This window comes from Hemibagrus wyckioides, linkage group LG26 (assembly GCF_019097595.1).
Source record: "Hemibagrus wyckioides isolate EC202008001 linkage group LG26, SWU_Hwy_1.0, whole genome shotgun sequence".
In the NCBI taxonomy this organism is placed as follows: Eukaryota; Metazoa; Chordata; class Actinopteri; order Siluriformes; family Bagridae; genus Hemibagrus; species Hemibagrus wyckioides.
The window spans coordinates 235,854-256,655 of record NC_080735.1 but is presented as its reverse complement, the minus strand read 5'-3'; the positions used below and the strand labels follow the sequence as shown (position 1 = coordinate 256,655).

General features: G+C 41.7%; 1 protein-coding gene across 1 annotated transcript in view; it reads right to left on the bottom strand.

Moving 5' to 3' along the window:
• elfn1b (extracellular leucine-rich repeat and fibronectin type III domain containing 1b) overlaps positions 1-20,802 on the bottom strand; it is a 94,784-nt gene extending 73,982 nt beyond the window's left edge. The window contains exon 1 of the mRNA XM_058380881.1: positions 20,421-20,802. The gene's annotated coding sequence lies outside the window, so the exon portion shown is untranslated. The remainder of the gene's footprint in view (positions 1-20,420) is intronic.

The window sequence follows — 20,802 nt, the reverse complement described above, 5'->3', positions numbered from 1 at the left end:
ACCATTAACACCAACACCATCAACACCAACAACACCATTAACACCAACACCATCAACACCATTAACACCAACACCATCAACACCAACAACACCATTAACACCAACACCATCAACACCAACACCACCATTAACACCAACACCATCAACACCAACAACACCATTAACACCAACACCATCAACACCAACAACACCATTAACACCAACACCATCAACACCATTAACACCAACACCATTAACACCAACACCATCAACACCAACAACACCATTAACACCAACACCATCAACACCAACACGACCATTAACACCAACACCATCAACACCAACAACACCATTAACACCAACACCATCAACACCAACACCATTAACACCAACAACACCATCAACATCAACACCATTAACGCCAAGAACACCATCAACATCAACACCATTAACAGCAACAACACCATTAACACCAACAACACCATCAACATCAACACCATTAACACCATCAACACCAACACCATTAACACCAACAACACCATCAACACCAACAACACCATTAACACCAACAACACCATCAACACCATTAACACCAACAACACCATCAACACCATCAACACCATCAACACCATTAACACCAACACCATTAACACCAACAACACCATCAACACCATTAACACCAACACCATTAACACCAACAACACCATCAACACCATTAACACCAACAACACCATCAACACCATCAACACCAACACCATTAACACCAACAACACCATCAACACCATTAACACCAACACCACCATTAACACCAACACCACCAACAACACCATCAACACCATTAACACCAACAACACCATTAACACCAACACCATCAACACCATTAACACCAAAAACACCATCAACATCAACACCATTAACACCATTAACACCAACAACACCATCAACACCAACAACACCATTAACACCAACAACACCATTAACACCAACACCATCAACACCATTAACACCATCAACACCATTAACACCAACACCATTAACCCCAACAACACCATCAACACCAACACCATTAACACCAACACCATTAACACCAACAACACCATCAACACCATCAACACCATTAACACCAACAACACCAACAACACCATCAACACCATTAACACCAACACCATTAACACCAACAACACCATGAACACCAACAACACCATGAACACCATCAACACCAATAACACCATTAACACCATTAACACCATCAACCCCATTAACACCAACAACACCATCAACACCAACACCATTAACACCAACAACACCATGAACACCAACAACACCATTAACACCAACAACACCAACACCATTAACACCAACACCATCAACATCATTAACACCATTAACACCAACAACACCAACACCATTAACACCAACACCATCAACACCAACAACACCATCAACATCATTAACACCATTAACACCAACACCATCAACACCATTAACACCAACATCATCAACACCATTAACACCAACAACACCATCAACATCATTAACACCATTAACACCATCAACACCATTAACACCATCAACACCATTAACACCATTAACACCAACAACACCATCAACACCAACAACACCAACAACACCATCAACACCAATAACACCATCAACACCATTAACACCATCAACACCAACACCATTAACACCAACAACACCATTAACACCATCAACACCATTAACACCATCAACACCAATAACACCATTAACACCATTAACACCATCAACACCAACAACACCAACAACACCATGAACACCAACGACACCATGAACACCATCAACACCAATAACACCATTAACACCATTAACACCATCAACCCCATTAACACCAACAACACCATCAACACCAACACCATTAACACCAACACCATCAACACCAACACCATTAACACCATCAACACCATTAACACCAACAACACCATCAACACCAACACCATTAACACTAACAACACCATCAACACCATTAACACCATCAACACCATCAACACCAACACCATTAACACCATCAACACCATTAACACCAACAACACCATCAACACCATTAACACCAACAACACCATCAACACCATTAACACCAACAACACCATGAACACCAACAACACCATCAACACCATCAACACCAATAACACCATTAACACCATCAACACCATTAACACCAACACCATTAACACCAACAACACCATTAACACCATCAACACCAATAACACCATCAACACCAACAACACCATCAACACCAACACCATTAACACCAACAACACCATGAACACCAACAACACCATGAACACCATCAACACCAATAACACCATTAACACCATCAACACCAACAACACCATCAACACCAACACCATTAACACCAACAACACCATGAACACCATCAACACCAATAACACCATTAACACCAACAACACCATCAACACCAACACCATTAACACCATTAACACCATCAACCCCATTAACACCAACAACACCATCAACACCAACACCATTAACACCAACAACACCATGAACACCAACAACACCATTAACACCATCAACACCATTAACACCATCAACACCATTAACACCAACAACACCATCAACACCAACACCATTAACACCAACAACACCATCAACATCATTAACACCAACAACACCAACACCATTAACACCAACACCATCAACACCATTAACACCAACAACACCATCACTACCATTATCAACACCATCACCTTCATCACCATCATCATCTCCTACATCACTCAGTGTAGTATGGTGTTCTATCATATGAAGAGTCCAGTGTTTCCTCTTCTACACTGGATGATTTCTCATTCTTTAGAGTTTTTCAGAGCTAACAGTGAAAGCTGATGGTTTCAGACCAGATCGGCGGCTGCGCTAGCAACAGCAACTTGGATAGCAATAATGATAGTTGTTTCCCCTTGGTGATATCAGAGCTACACACAACAACTAACTTCTCACAGGAACAACAACAAAACAACACTGACCCAGAATAGATCAGCAGGATCACTGACCACAGCAGGACTGTTCAATACTAACAGGTTTAATGTGTTAAAGGAGGAGGAACAGCTGGAGTCACGTGTATTTATAACTAATTACTCTCATACAGAAAGTGTGTGTGTGTGTGTGTGTGCGTGTGTGTGCGTGTGTGTGTGTACACAGGTTGGCCTCAGGGAGAAGGTTCTCTCTACAGGAAATACTTTATACATAAAATATTTAACAGAAAACATGGAGTAGCGAAGAGAATGGAGGAGTTTTCCCCGGAGCAAGTCACTTCCTTCATCAGTGTTTAGTGCAGATACTAATACAGCTGTCACTCCTAATAAACACTCAGTACAACAGGTGTCACACACAACACACAACACAACACAATACACAACACAATACACAACACACACACAACACAACACAATACACAACACACACACAACACAATACACAACACAATACACAACACACACACACAACACAACACAATACACAACACACACACAACACAACACAATACACAACGCAATACACAACACAACACAATACACAACGCAATACACAACACACACATGACACAATACACAACACACACAACTCAACACAATACACAACACAATACAATACACAACACGCACATGACACAATACACAACATACACAACTCAACACAATACACAACACAATACACAACACACACAACACAACACAATACACAACACAATACACAACACACACACAACACAACACAATACATAACACACACACAACACAATACACAACACAATACACAACACACCCACAACACAACACAATACACAACACACACACAACACAACACAATACACAACGCAATACACAACACAACACAATACACAACGCAATACACAACACACACATGACACAATACACAACACACACAACTCAACACAATACACAACACAATACAATACACAACACGCACGACACAATACACAACATACACAACTCAACACAATACACAATGCAATACACAACACACAACACGCACATGACACAATACACAACACACACACACACAACACAATACAGAACACACACACACAACACAATACAGAAAACAACACAATACACAACACACAAAACACAATACAGAACACACACACAACACAATACAGAACACACACACAACACAATACAGAACACACACACAACACAATACAGAACACACACACAACACAATACAGAAAACAACACAATAATATTCTCTTACTATATTTACTGTTCAGCTCGATTTAATCCAAACCTCAATAACTCAATAATCCTACAACACACTCCACACTCCTACAACTACACACTCCTATAACTCCACACTCCTACAACTCCACACTCCTATAACTCCACACTCCTATAACTCCACACTCCTATAACTCCACACTCCTACAACTCCACACTCCTATAACTCCACACTCCTACAACTCCACACTCCTATAACTCCACACTCCTATAACTCCACACTCCTATAACTACACACTCCTATAACTACACACTCCTATAACTCCACACTCCTATAACTACACACTCCTACAGCTACACACTCCTATAACTCCACACTCCTATAACTCCACACTCCTACAACTCCACACTCCTATAACTCCACACTCCTATAACTCCACACTCCTATAACTCCACACTCCTATAACTACACACTCCTATAACTCCACACTCCTATAACTACACACTCCTATAACTACACACTCCTACAGCTACACACTCCTATAACTCCACACTCCTATAACTCCACACTCCTATAACTCCACACTCCTATAACTACACACTCCTATAACTACACACTCCTATAACTCCACACTCCTATAACTACACACTCCTACAGCTACACACTCCTATAACTCCACACTCCTATAACTCCACACTCCTATAACTCCACACTCCTATAACTCCACACTCCTATAACTCCACACTCCTATAACTACACACTCCTATAACTACACACTCCTACAGCTACACACTCCTATAACTCCACACTCCTATAACTCCACACTCCTATAACTCCACACTCCTATAACTACACACTCCTACAGCTACACACTCCTATAACTCCACACTCCTATAACTCCACACTCCTATAACTCCACACTCCTATAACTCCACACTCCTATAACTCCACACTCCTATAACTACACACTCCAACAGCTACACACTCCTATAACTCCACACTCCTATAACTACACACTCCTACAGCTACACACTCCAATAACTCCACACTCCTATAACTCCACACTCCTATAACTCCACACTCCTACAACTCCACACTCCTATAACTACACACTCCTATAACTCCACACTCCTATAACTCCACACTCCTATAACTCCACACTCCAACAGCTACACACTCCAATAACTCCACACTCCTATAACTCCACACTCCTATAACTCCACACTCCTACAACTCCACACTCCTATAACTCCACACTCCTATAACTCCACACTCCTACAACTCCACACTCCTATAACTCCACACTCCTATAACTCCACACTCCTATAACTCCACACTCCTATAACTCCACACTCCTACAACTCCACACTCCTATAACTCCACACTCCTACAACTACACACTCCTACAACTACACACTCCTACAACTCCACACTCCTATAACTCCACACTCCTATAACTCCACACTCCTACAGCTACACACTCCTATAACTCCACACTCCTATAACTACACACTCCTACAGCTACACACTCCTATAACTCCACACTCCTATAACTCCACACTCCTATAACTACACACTCCTACAGCTACACACTCCTATAACTCCACACTCCTATAACTCCACACTCCTACAACTCCACACTCCTACAACTCCACACTCCTACAACTCCACACTCCTACAACTCCACACTCCTATAACTCCACACTCCTATAACTCCACACTCCTATAACTACACACTCCTATAACTCCACACTCCTATAACTACACACTCCTATAACTCCACACTCCTATAACTACACACTCCTATAACTACACACTCCTATAACTACACACTCCAACAGCTACACACTCCTATAACTCCACACTCCTATAACTACACACTCCAACAGCTACACACTCCTATAACTACACACTCCAACAGCTACACACTCCTATAACTACACACTCCTATAACTCCACACTCCTATAACTCCACACTCCAACAGCTACACACTCCTATAACTACACACTCCAACAGCTACACACTCCTATAACTACACACTCCAACAGCTACACACTCCTATAACTACACACTCCAACAGCTACACACTCCTATAACTACACACTCCAACAGCTATACACTCCTATAACTACACACTCCTATAACTACACACTCCTATAACTACACACTCCTATAACTACACACTCCAACAACTACACACTCCAACAGCTACACACTCCTATAACTACACACTCCAACAGCTACACACTCCTATAACTACACACTCCAACAGCTACACACTCCTATAACTACACACTCCAACAGCTACACACTCCTATAACTCCACACTCCTATAACTCCACACTCCTATAACTACACACTCCAATAACTACACACTCCAATAACTACACACTCCAATAACTACACACTCCTATAACTCCACACTCCTATAACTCCACACTCCTATAACTACACACTCCTATAACTACACACTCCAATAACTACACACTCCTACAGCTACACACTCCTATAACTCCACACTCCTACAGCTACACACTCCTATAACTCCACACTCCTACAGCTACACACTCCTATAACTCCACACTCCTACAGCTACACACTCCTATAACTCCACACTCCTATAACTCCACACTCCTATAACTCCACACTCCTATAACTCCACACTCCTATAACTCCACACTCCTATAACTCCACACTCCTATAACTACACACTCCTATAACTACACACTCCTATAACTCCACACTCCTATAACTACACACTCCAATAACTCCACACTCCTACAACTCCACACTCCTATAACTCCACACTCCTATAACTACACACTCCTATAACTACACACTCCTATAACTCCACACTCCTATAACTCCACACTCCTATAACTACACACTCCAACAGCTACACACTCCTATAACTCCACACTCCTATAACTCCACACTCCTATAACTACACACTCCTATAACTCCACACTCCTATAACTACACACTCCTATAACTCCACACTCCTACAACTACACACTCCTATAACTACACACTCCTATAACTCCACACTCCTACAACTACACACTCCTATAACTACACACTCCTATAACTCCACACTCCTATAACTACACACTCCTATAACTACACACTCCTATAACTACACACTCCTACAACTCCACACTCCAACAGCTACACACTCCTATAACTACACACTCCTACAACTCCACACTCCTATAACTACACACTCCTATAACTACACACTCCAACAGCTACACACTCCTACAACTCCACACTCCTATAACTACACACTCCTATAACTACACACTCCTATAACTACACACTCCAACAACTACACACTCCTATAACTACACACTCCAAAAACTACACACTCCTACAGCTACACACTCCAACAGCTACACACTCCTATAACTACACACTCCTATAACTACACACTCCTATAACTACACACTCCAACAGCTACACACTCCTATAACTCCACACTCCTATAACTACACACTCCAACAGCTACACACTCCTATAACTCCACACTCCTATAATTCCACACTCCTATAACTCCACACTCCTATAACTACACACTCCTATAACTACACACTCCAACAGCTACACACTCCAACAGCTACACACTCCTATAACTACACACTCCTATAACTACACACTCCTATAACTCCACACTCCTATAACTACACACTCCTATAACTACACACTCCAACAGCTACACACTCCAACAGCTACACACTCCTATAACTACACACTCCAGTAACCACACACTCCTATAACTACACACTCCAGTAACCACACACTCCTATAACTACACACTCCAGTAACTACACACTCCAGTAACTACACACTCCTATAACTCCACACTCCAGTAACCACACACTCCAGTAACCACACACTCCAGTAACCACACACTCCTATAACTACACACTCCAGTAACCACACACTCCAGTAACCACACACTCCTATAACTACACACTCCAGTAACTACACACTCCAGTAACCACACACTCCTATAACTACACACTCCTATAACTACACACTCCAACAGCTACACACTCCTATAACTACACACTCCAGTAACTACACACTCCAGTAACCACACACTCCAGTAACCACACACTCCTATAACTCCACACTCCTATAACTCCACACTCCTATAACTACACACTCCTATAACTACACACTCCAACAGCTACACACTCCTATAACTACACACTCCAACAGCTACACACTCCTATAACTACACACTCCTATAACTCCACACTCCTATAACTACACACTCCAACAGCTACACACTCCTATAACTACACACTCCAACAGCTACACACTCCTATAACTACACACTCCAACAGCTACACACTCCTATAACTACACACTCCAACAGCTACACACTCCTATAACTACACACTCCAACAGCTACACACTCCTATAACTCCACACTCCTATAACTCCACACTCCTATAACTCCACACTCCTATAACTCCACACTCCTATAACTACACACTCCTATAACTACACACTCCAACAGCTACACACTCCTATAACTACACACTCCAACAGCTACACACTCCTATAACTACACACTCCAACAGCTACACACTCCTATAACTACACACTCCAACAGCTACACACTCCTATAACTACACACTCCTATAACTCCACACTCCTATAACTACACACTCCTATAACTACACACTCCAACAGCTACACACTCCAACAGCTACACACTCCTATAACTACACACTCCTATAACTACACACTCCAACAACTACACACTCCAACAACTCCACACTCCTATAACTACACACTCCTATAACTACACACTCCAGTAACTACACAATCCAGTAACTACACACTCCTATAACTACACACTCCTATAACTACACAATCCAGTAACTCCACACTCCTATAACTACACACTCCAACAGCTACACACTCCTATAACTACACACTCCTATAACTACACAATCCAGTAACTCCACACTCCTATAACTACACACTCCTATAACTACACACTCCTATAACTACACACTCCAACAGCTACACACTCCTATAACTACACACTCCTATAACTACACAATACAGTAACTCCACACTCCTATAACTACACAATCCAGTAACTCCACACTCCTATAACTCCACACTCCTATAACTCCACACTCCTATAACTCCACACTCCTATAACTCCACACTCCTATAACTAGACACTCCAGTAACTACACACTCCAGTAACTACACACTCCAGTAACCACACACTCCAGTAACCACACACTCCAGTAACCACACACTCCAATAACTACACACTCCTACATCTACACACTCCTGTAACTACACACTCCTATAACTACACACTCCTATAACTACACACTCCTATAACTACACACTCCAACAGCTACACACTCCTACAACTCCACACTCCTATAACTACACACTCCTATAACTACACACTCCTATAACTACACACTCCAACAACTACACACTCCTATAACTACACACTCCTATAACTCTACACTCCTATAACTACACACTCCAACAGCTACACACTCCAACAACTCCACACTCCTATAACTCCACACTCCTATAACTCCACACTCCTATAACTCCACACTCCTATAACTCCACACTCCTATAACTACACACTCCTATAACTACACACTCCTATAACTCCACACTCCTATAACTACACACTCCAACAGCTACACACTCCAACAGCTACACACTCCAACAGCTACACACTCCTATAACTACACACTCCTATAACTACACACTCCAACAACTACACACTCCTATAACTACACACTCCAGTAACTACACAATCCAGTAACTACACACTCCTATAACTACACACTCCAGTAACCACACACTCCAGTAACCACACACTCCTATAACTACACACTCCTATAACTACACACTCCAACAGCTACACACTCCTATAACTCCACACTCCTACAACTACACACTCCTATAACTACACACTCCTACAACTCCACACTCCTATAACTCCACACTCCTATAACTCCACACTCCAGTAACCACACACTCCTATAACTCCACACTCCAGTAACTACACACTCCAGTAACTACACACTCCAGTAACCACACACTCCTATAACTACACACTCCTATAACTACACACTCCAACAGCTACACACTCCTATAACTCCACACTCCAACAGCTACACACTCCTATAACTACACACTCCAACAGCTACACACTCCTATAACTACACACTCCAACAGCTACACACTCCTATAACTACACACTCCAACAGCTACACACTCCTATAACTACACACTCCAACAGCTACACACTCCAACAGCTACACACTCCTATAACTCCACACTCCTATAACTCCACACTCCAACAGCTACACACTCCTATAACTCCACACTCCTATAACTACACACTCCTATAACTCCACACTCCACCAACTACACACTCCTATAACTCCACACTCCTATAACTACACACTCCTATAACTACACACTCCAACAGCTACACACTCCAACAGCTACACACTCCTATAACTCCACACTCCTATAACTCCACACTCCAACAGCTACACACTCCTATAACTCCACACTCCTATAACTACACACTCCTATAACTCCACACTCCTATAACTCCACACTCCTATAACTACACACTCCTATAACTACACACTCCAACAGCTACACACTCCTATAACTACACACTCCTATAACTACACACTCCAACAGCTACACACTCCTATAACTCCACACTCCTATAACTACACACTCCAACAGCTACACACTCCTATAACTACACACTCCTATAACTACACACTCCAACAACTACACACTCCTATAACTCCACACTCCTATAACTACACACTCCAACAGCTACACACTCCAACAACTACACACTCCTATAACTCCACACTCCTATAACTACACACTCCTATAACTACACACTCCTATAACTACACACTCCTATAACTACACACTCCTATAACTACACACTCCTATAACTACACACTCCTATAACTACACACTCCTATAACTACACACTCCAACAGCTACACACTCCAACAGCTACACACTCCTATAACTACACACTCCTATAACTACACACTCCAACAACTACACACTCCAACAACTCCACACTCCTATAACTACACACTCCTATAACTACACACTCCAGTAACTACACAATCCAGTAACTACACACTCCTATAACTACACACGCCAACAGCTACACACTCCTATAACTACACACTCCTATAACTACACAATACAGTAACTCCACACTCCTATAACTACACACTCCTATAACTACACACTCCAACAACTACACACTCCAGTAACTACACACTCCAACAACTACACACTCCTATAACTACACACTCCTATAACTACACACTCCTACAACTCCACACTCCTATAACTACACACTCCTATAACTACACACTCCTACAGCTACACACTCCTATAACTACACACTCCTATAACTACACACTCCTATAACTCCACACTCCTATAACTACACACTCCAACAACTACACACTCCTACAGCTACACACTCCAACAGCTACACACTCCTATAACTACACACTCCAACAACTACACACTCCTATAACTCCACACTCCTATAACTACACACTCCAACAGCTACACACTCCAACAACTACACACTCCTATAACTCCACACTCCTATAACTACACACTCCTATAACTACACACTCCTATAACTCCACACTCCTATAACTACACACTCCTATAACTACACACTCCTATAACTACACACTCCTATAACTACACACTCCTATAACTACACACTCCAACAGCTACACACTCCAACAGCTACACACTCCTATAACTACACACTCCTATAACTACACACTCCAACAACTACACACTCCAACAACTCCACACTCCTATAACTACACACTCCTATAACTACACACTCCAGTAACTACACAATCCAGTAACTACACACTCCTATAACTACACACTCCTATAACTACACACTCCTATAACTACACACTCCAGTAACTACACACTCCTATAACTACACACTCCTATAACTCCACACTCCTATAACTACACACTCCTATAACTACACACTCCAGTAACTACACAATCCAGTAACTACACACTCCTATAACTACACACTCCAACAGCTACACACTCCTATAACTACACACTCCTATAACTACACAATACAGTAACTCCACACTCCTATAACTACACACTCCTATAACTACACACTCCAACAGCTACACACTCCTATAACTACACACTCCTATAACTACACAATACAGTAACTCCACACTCCTATAACTCCACACTCCTATAACTCCACACTCCTATAACTAGACACTCCAGTAACTACACACTCCAGTAACTACACACTCCAGTAACTACACACTCCAGTAACCACACACTCCAGTAACCACACACTCCAATAACTACACACTCCTACAACTACACACTCCTACAACTACACACTCCAACAGCTACACACTCCTATAACTACACACTCCTATAACTACACACTCCTACATCTACACACTCCAGTAACCACACACTCCTATAACTACACACTCCTACAACTACATGTGTGTGTGTGTGTGTGTGTCAGGATTAGATGAGTATTGAGGATTAGTATTGAGGATTAGATGAGTATTGAGGATTAGTATTGAGGATTAGATGAGTATTGAAGATAAGTATTGAGGATTAGATGAGTATTGAGGTTTAGATGAGTATTTAGGATGAGTATTGAGGATTAGATTAGTATTGAGGATAAATATTGAGGATCAGATGAGTATTGAAGATAAGTATTGAGGATTAGATGAGTATTGAGGATGAGTATTGAGGTTTAGATGAATATTTAGGATGAGTATTGAGGTTTAGGTGAGTATTGAGGACGAGTATTGAGGTTTAGGTGAGTATTGAGGATGAGTATTGAGGTTTAGGTGAGTATTGAGGATGAGTATTGAGGTTTAGGTGAGTATTGAGGTTTAGGTGAGTATTGAGGATGAGTATTGAGGTTTAGGTGAGTATTGAGGTTTAGGTGAGTATTGAGGATGAGTATTGAGGTTTAGGTGAGTATTGAGGATGAGTATTGAGGTTTAGGTGAGTATTGAGGATGAGTATTGAGGTTTAGGTGAGTATTGAGGATGAGTATTGAGGTTTAGGTGAGTATTGAGGATGAGTATTGAGGTTTAGGTGAGTATTGAGGATGAGTATTGAGGTTTAGGTGAGTATTGAGGATGAGTATTGAGGTTTAGGTGAGTATTGAGGATAAGTATTGAGGTTTAGGTGAGTATTGAGGATGAGTATTGAGGTTTAGGTGAGTATTGAGGATGAGTATTCACATTACAAATCCCAAAAATAGTTAATTGGAGAAGTTCTTGTGAAAGTTGTAAAATCTGCAGCATAAATAAAAACATTCAGTGGTGAAACATGTGAAAGCTGAAAGAGTGAACAGGTAGAACTGAAAAAGACAAATCATCAGTGCTGTGATCCTAGTCTGTGTGTGTGTGTGTGTGTGTGTGTGTGAGTGAGAGAGAGAGAGAGAGAGAGAGAGGCTGTGAGAATTTCTTGGAAACCTGATCGATAAGCGTGGGTGGACGTGAGCAGTAAACTTAATTATCCTGTTTCCAACTTTAAATATATTACTGCTTCAGATCTGGATTTTATTTTACAAGAAATATTATGAGGCAGGAAACAGTGACTTCTTCATTACTCCTGGATTAGAGCCATGTATGTATGAGGAGGGTCTGATTTCAGTCCCGAGAGACTGGTTCTGATCCATCATATTCAGCTGGGGAAATCAGATGGGATTGATCAACTGGTTAAACTGAGTGGGTTGATTTTATCATCACACCTAACTCAGAGCCAGAGCCACGCCTTTTATCATCACACCTACCTCAGAGCCAGAGCCACGCCTTTTATCATCACACCTACCTCAGAGCCAGAGCCACGCCTTTTATCATCACACCTACCTCAGAGCCAGAGCCACGCCTTTTATCATCACACCTACCTCAGAGCCAGAGCCCCACCTCACTGCTCCAACACAAGCTCTTATTAATACTCATGACATTATATCTCCAAATAATTCAATATAAAGGTTAAATATCTAAATACATAAATACTGAATACAGTACTTAAAAACATGACAAATACAGAGATATTTAATCAGAAAAGACCAAAAATATCTTGGAATAATGAGATCTTTATTAAAAAATAATATCATAATATAATATTTTTAAATAATGGAAATCAATTAAAATACTGAGTATATCTACATAAAATCTTTAAAAGTAAATATTTAGACAAAATAAAAAGATGTTAATTTATCTATGAAATAATTCAACAGTAAGTTAAAATAATGTTGAAATCTTCACGACTCGATAAGACGTCCTAATAAATCTTGTTCATTTAACAAGCTATTAAATAAAAAATAACAAGTTAATATTCTGCAATAATCTGAGATTTAAGATGATGAGTAACTGCACCTCTGTAAATTCTGTCCTTAGTGTTAAATGTAATTTAGGTTTATTTTTGTTCTTATTATAGAACACTGGAGACTCCTTCCATAAATCTTGCTGTAAGAAACCCCCTGATATCGTTGTACTGTCATGCCGTGTGTCTGTATGAGGAGCGTCTGTGAGTTCCATATGATAAAATAAGACTAAATGGATGTCAGAGTGCCAGAGGAGATCAGCGAGGAAGCGGCAGCAGTGAGGAGATAACGTGAGCTGGAAGGTGAAGTGTTTTGTCAGAGGAGTGTGACAGGACCGCCCCACCTCGCTCTGATCCAGGTGTTAGAAAAACCACTGCGGATTCCCAGGTAAGAAGGAAAAGAACAGCACTTTGATTTTCCTTATCAGCAGGCTTGGGGTAGAAGACCTGCAGCAACGCCGAGCAATAACTCTGTGATTACAAGCTGCGTCTGTCATCGCAATCTTAACATGACACTAACAAGCAGACGCTCGAGCTGGGGAATAAGCCCTCTTATGAGCTCTGAGCCTCAGTGCTGTTTCTTACACAGCTCAGTAATGAGCAAAAAACTGCCTACACCCCGCCTCCTCCATCCCACCTCCTCCATCCCACCTCCTACATCCCACCTCTCACATCCTACAACCCACCTCTCACATACCACCTCCCACCTCCTCCATCCCACCTCCTCCATCCCACCTCCTCCATCCCACCTCCTCCATCCCACATCCCACCTCCTCCATCCCACCTCCTCCATCACACCTCCTCCATCACACCTCCTACATCCCATCTCCTATATCCAACCTCCTACATCCCACCTCCTACATCTGTCCTCCTACATCTCTCCTCCTACATCCCATCTCCTATATCCGACCTCCTACATCCCACCTCCTACATCCCTCCTCCTACATCCCATCTCCTATATCCGACCTCTTACATCCCTCCTCCTACACCCCTCCTCCTAAATCCCACCCCCACCCCCTACACCCCTCCACCTAAATCCCACCCCCACCTCCTACATCCCACCCCACCTCCTACCTCCTACATCCCAGCTTCTACATCCGACATCCCACCTCCTACATTCCACCCCCCACATTCCACCCCCCACCCCCCTACATCCCACCACCCCCCTACATCCTACATCCCAACCCCCACCTCCTACATCCCACCTCCTACACCCTCCTCCTACATCCTACCCTCTACACTCTCCTCCTACACCTGCTTCCTACATCATATATACTAAACCCTACTCCCTACACTTCAGCCCTCCTCCAATGCCCCACATACTACAATCTACACACTACATCCAACACTCCTCTTCCTTCATCCAACCTGCTACATCCATCATCCTACATCCCACTATAAAAATAGATGGATTTTGACTAAAATGCCCAAAGATTCTCTGGAATAATGTTACTATTATTATTATTATTATTATTATTATTATTATTATTATTATTATTATTATTATTGGAATAGCTAAACAAGATGGATTATAGAAGGAGGAAAAAATAAGATACAAATTCCACAAAAGGAGACATCTTTAATTATATTTTATGTTGTTGTTGTTGTTGTTGTTGTTTTACTTTAAGTTCTGTGACAAATGCTGATAGATTTGAGATTTTATTTCTGTTACAGTAGACACTACTAAAATATTATTTAGTTTAAGTTTAAAACAGACCCATAATTAACTCCCAACACTGTAACATCCCCTGAAACACCCACATGGTCCATTAACACCTGATGTGTAAAGAGTTTAGAGTTCTCTGGACTCCAGCAATCATCCTCTCACAGCTAACACACTTGTCTTTAGTTATTTTACTCTTCGATCCTGACTCGAGTGATAACATGGCTCTGACGCACCGCTTACGGTTCTGTAAGGACTGTCATCTGGGTTCATATCTACACCACAGAGCCGTTTCACACTCCACACTGAGCTTCATTCCACCTCCTCACATGTCCAGAGAACACTTTCACCTTCATTTTCCAACTAAACACATGACACTGCCTCTTTTATTAAACACATCGCCGGAAATGATCAATCATTTCTAATACTTTAAACAGTAGACTAACACTGATGCAATAGACATGAGCTTATTATTTTATTTCATTTTTATTTTTTTTATAATGGATCGTAGATGATTTTTCTTCTCCATAAGTATCTGCCTGAGAGTCTTAACTCCAGTACATCAACAACACAGCAAACAGCCTCTGGGTATTTTATAATGTTTGACATAAATGTCACATGCACACTCTGTAAACAATTACACACGAACACACAACACGCATACACAAACATTTCCCTACTGCAGCAGCAGGCAGAGTAAAGCGTGAGGATAGACCCAAAAACACATCATTATGAAGTGATGGAGTCTTCGTTTTCATTAAAGGTTTAAGTCACACTGTTCCTTTAAGCTTCTAACTTCCTGTAATATCATGAACACTGTAGGCCATAGTGCATTTCTCCCATCTCACACTGAGAAAGATTCACATTTCTGAGAAAAGATGAAGAGTAAAAGTCAGAGGAGTTTCAGCTGCTGCAGCTACTGGTTTACTGTGAGAATGAAAGATCTTCCTGTCCTACAGTGTGGGAAGCGATTGTTTCTGAATCCCTGAAGGACTGGGCAAGGAAACGTGTGTGTGTGTCTATGTGTGTGTGTCTATGTGTGTGTGTGTGTGTGTGTGAGCAAACTACCGAAGCTCTTTTCTGCAATCTAGCATTTGCGTAAAAACTGCACACCGCTGAATAAAGAGTGCACGTTATGCAGTTTATCATAAATTCGAACAGAAACACACAGCACCATGCATCACCTTACTGAGAGTTCAGAGCAAATAAATAATCCTGATGTTTCCATGCTGCTAAGTAACAGAACGCTGGATCCCAGCCTGTGAGGAAATCTCATTAAAAAAGGAGTGAAAAAGGAAGTGAAAAGGTTTTTTTTTTTTTTTTTTTTTTTTTTTACTCCATCAGCTGATGAAGGAGAAACGCTTGGGTGGAAGTCCTGAGTGTGAAGACGACAGCAGCGAGAGACAGATCAGTTCACTGAGGCTCGAGACTCTGCTTCAAATGACCTCAGTGAGTCTCTGCAGCTCCCTCATGGGGCATGTGTACGATTCTGTTGTCAAAATGGATTATAATTTACTCCACTTCCAGCGCAGGACGATCTGGAGGACAATCTGAAGAGTTCTGCTGTCTAACACACACACACACACACACACACACACACACTGGAGGTCTGGTCATTATTCTGTGAGGTTAAAGGTTATGTCAGTTTCTCTTTGTGGAAGGTTCCTGGTTACTATTTCTTGAGTAGAAGCGTATTTCTAGCATCTAGACCTGTGTCTTTTAACACAAACACTCACCTTTACACCTGAAAACAGTCAGGGATAGAGATTTTTGTCTTCTTTGCTGGTAAATGTAATATGATGAACATGATGAACATGTAAGCCATTTCGAAGTGAAAAATAAAAGACTGATATGACACTATCTGAATGAGAAGACAGCGAGTGGTGAAATAAATCGGATCCCAGCCTTCTATAAACACGTAACTGTGTGAACAGTGATAGTGAGTTCACATTAATCAGGGGTTTAAATGAGCAGAAGGACTCCAGAATATTCAGCTCAGAGAACAGCACCTGATCAGCTCAGACAGATCCGCTTATTATACAGTCTTTATATTTTCTGTTTCCAACTCTGACAGTTACTCGAGTGAGACATTAAACATGGCAGCGTGTGAAGGATAAGCTGACCCTCATCGAGGCACTCATCGAATACAATTACAGAGAAACCTTAACTTTAACAAAATCAGTTTATCCGTAAAATATGATCTACAGATGTATAAGGTGTCTCAAGTCATGAACTTTAAAGAGATGATCGATTTCATTTAAAATAATTCATGATCTGACGTTAGCATATAAAAACTTAATAATAATAATAATAATAATAATAATAATAATAATAATAATAATTTATTTTTATTAAACAGGGAGTATTCACATTTAATCTAATTTAACACCCTGAGATTTCTCTGAGATGGTTTAGTGGGAATTTTGATATTATTGTTATTATTGAACCTAGCCTCAAATGTCATTGGTTAAGCACTCCAAAGCTCCACCCACTGAACATTAGCTAAATTAACTGGTGGATTTTATTCCTGGAAGCTAAAGCTATGGATATTATGAACAAACACTAGCTCTGAACACAGACTTGTTGAGATGTATTTTAAGTATAAATAAAGTGTGGCGTCACTGCATGTTCTGGATGTGTTTATTCATACATTACTGCTGTCGAGGTGTTTAAAGCACACACACACACACACACAAACACACACACAAACACACATACAAACACACACACACACACACATACAAACACACACACACACAAACACACACACACACACACACAAACACACACACAAACACACATACAAACACACACACACACACACACATACAAACACACACACACACACAAACACACACAAACACACACACACACACAAACACACACAAACACACACACACACACACACAAACACACACACACAAACACACACACATACAAACACACACACACACACAAACACACACAAACACATACAAACACACACAAACACACACACATACAAACACACACACACACACACACACATACAAACACACACACACACACAAACACACACAAACACACACAAACACACACAAACACACACACACACACGTAGCTATAGAGCGACTGCATCGCTTAGATCTGCTGGAGCTGAGCTAGCGACAACCAATCAGGCGCGCCCTGGTTTGCGAGACCCCCAGGGACTCATGGGAAGTGTCAATAAGATGTCCTGCTCTATAGAGCCTTTTTTATCTGTTATGTAATGTTCTCAGCACACACAGATACAGAACTGGTTACTGTGTTGATTTTATTTTTTAAAAAATTTCCCTAAATCAACACATGCAGTCTCTCACTCTGCCACCCGTCAGGTTTATGAGAGTATTTTTCCTGAGATTATGATCATTGGAGATGGTGTGAAGGGGAAGCTGCTCTGACGCTGTCCGAGGTCCTGAACCGCACCTTCATCCTGAACTAAGTTCACCTCAATGCCAAAGCGGTTCCTGTTGAATCCACTCAACTTTTCCACTCAATCACTACAGAGGATGAGGATACGAGGATGAAGCTCGTTCTACAGTTCTGACCCACTGTAACAGGATGAGTCGACTAGATGAATCATAAGCAAAAAAACAAAAAAAAACAGCAAAGTCATGAAAGCAGGATACGCTTTAGTGTGCTGTGTTGTGTAGCTGTGTTGTGTAGCTGTGTTGTGTAGCTGTGGGCCACAGACTGCACTGCATGTAAAACCTCGTCCTCCTGCAGAACGTGTGCTGTGTGATTTGCAGCTTGCTTGTAGGCTAAATGACACGGAGCGGTGTGTAATGGAGGTCGCTGGGGCTCTTAAGCAGCCGCTCAGAATAACTTTGAATACTAATTTCCTTTGCGTCAGGTTAAACAGGAAGCGCGGATCTTCCCTGGAGCGCGAGGAAATGTGCCGAAATGTGCGGAAATCGAGATTGTACCGATGCACCGTTTTGCACCTCTTAGTCTTAGTCTCGTCTTATAATCGATCATCATCATCATCACCATCATCATCATCAATCACAGCAAAGCTCTGCTAATAACATGCACAGGATCAGTTCACATCAAACCGCAAGCATGTAGATGTTCTCACTGCATCCTTACCTTCACAGCTGTGCTTCTGCAAGTTCTCTACATGTTTCCATGCTCAACACTGCGTAGCGTGTGTGTGTGTGTGTGTGTGGCAGCGTGAGCAGACCCTCCGTACGGATTCTTGCGCACTTAAAAGTCCAGCACTGCGATCCCGTGTTTTTTTGTTTTTTTGTTATTTTTTTTAGTCTTTAGACTCGCCACTGCGGCAGCCACAAATCTCCCGCACCCCCGCACCACGCGCCGCTTCCCCGCACACTGGCACGCGCGCGACACTTCACCCGGGTTTGGGGTGGGTTTTTTTGGTATTTTTTCCTCCACCTCCCTCCCTGCGTTAATACTGCTCTATGTCGGAGAGAGAGAGAGAGAGAGAGAGAGAGAGAGAGAGAGAGCATGC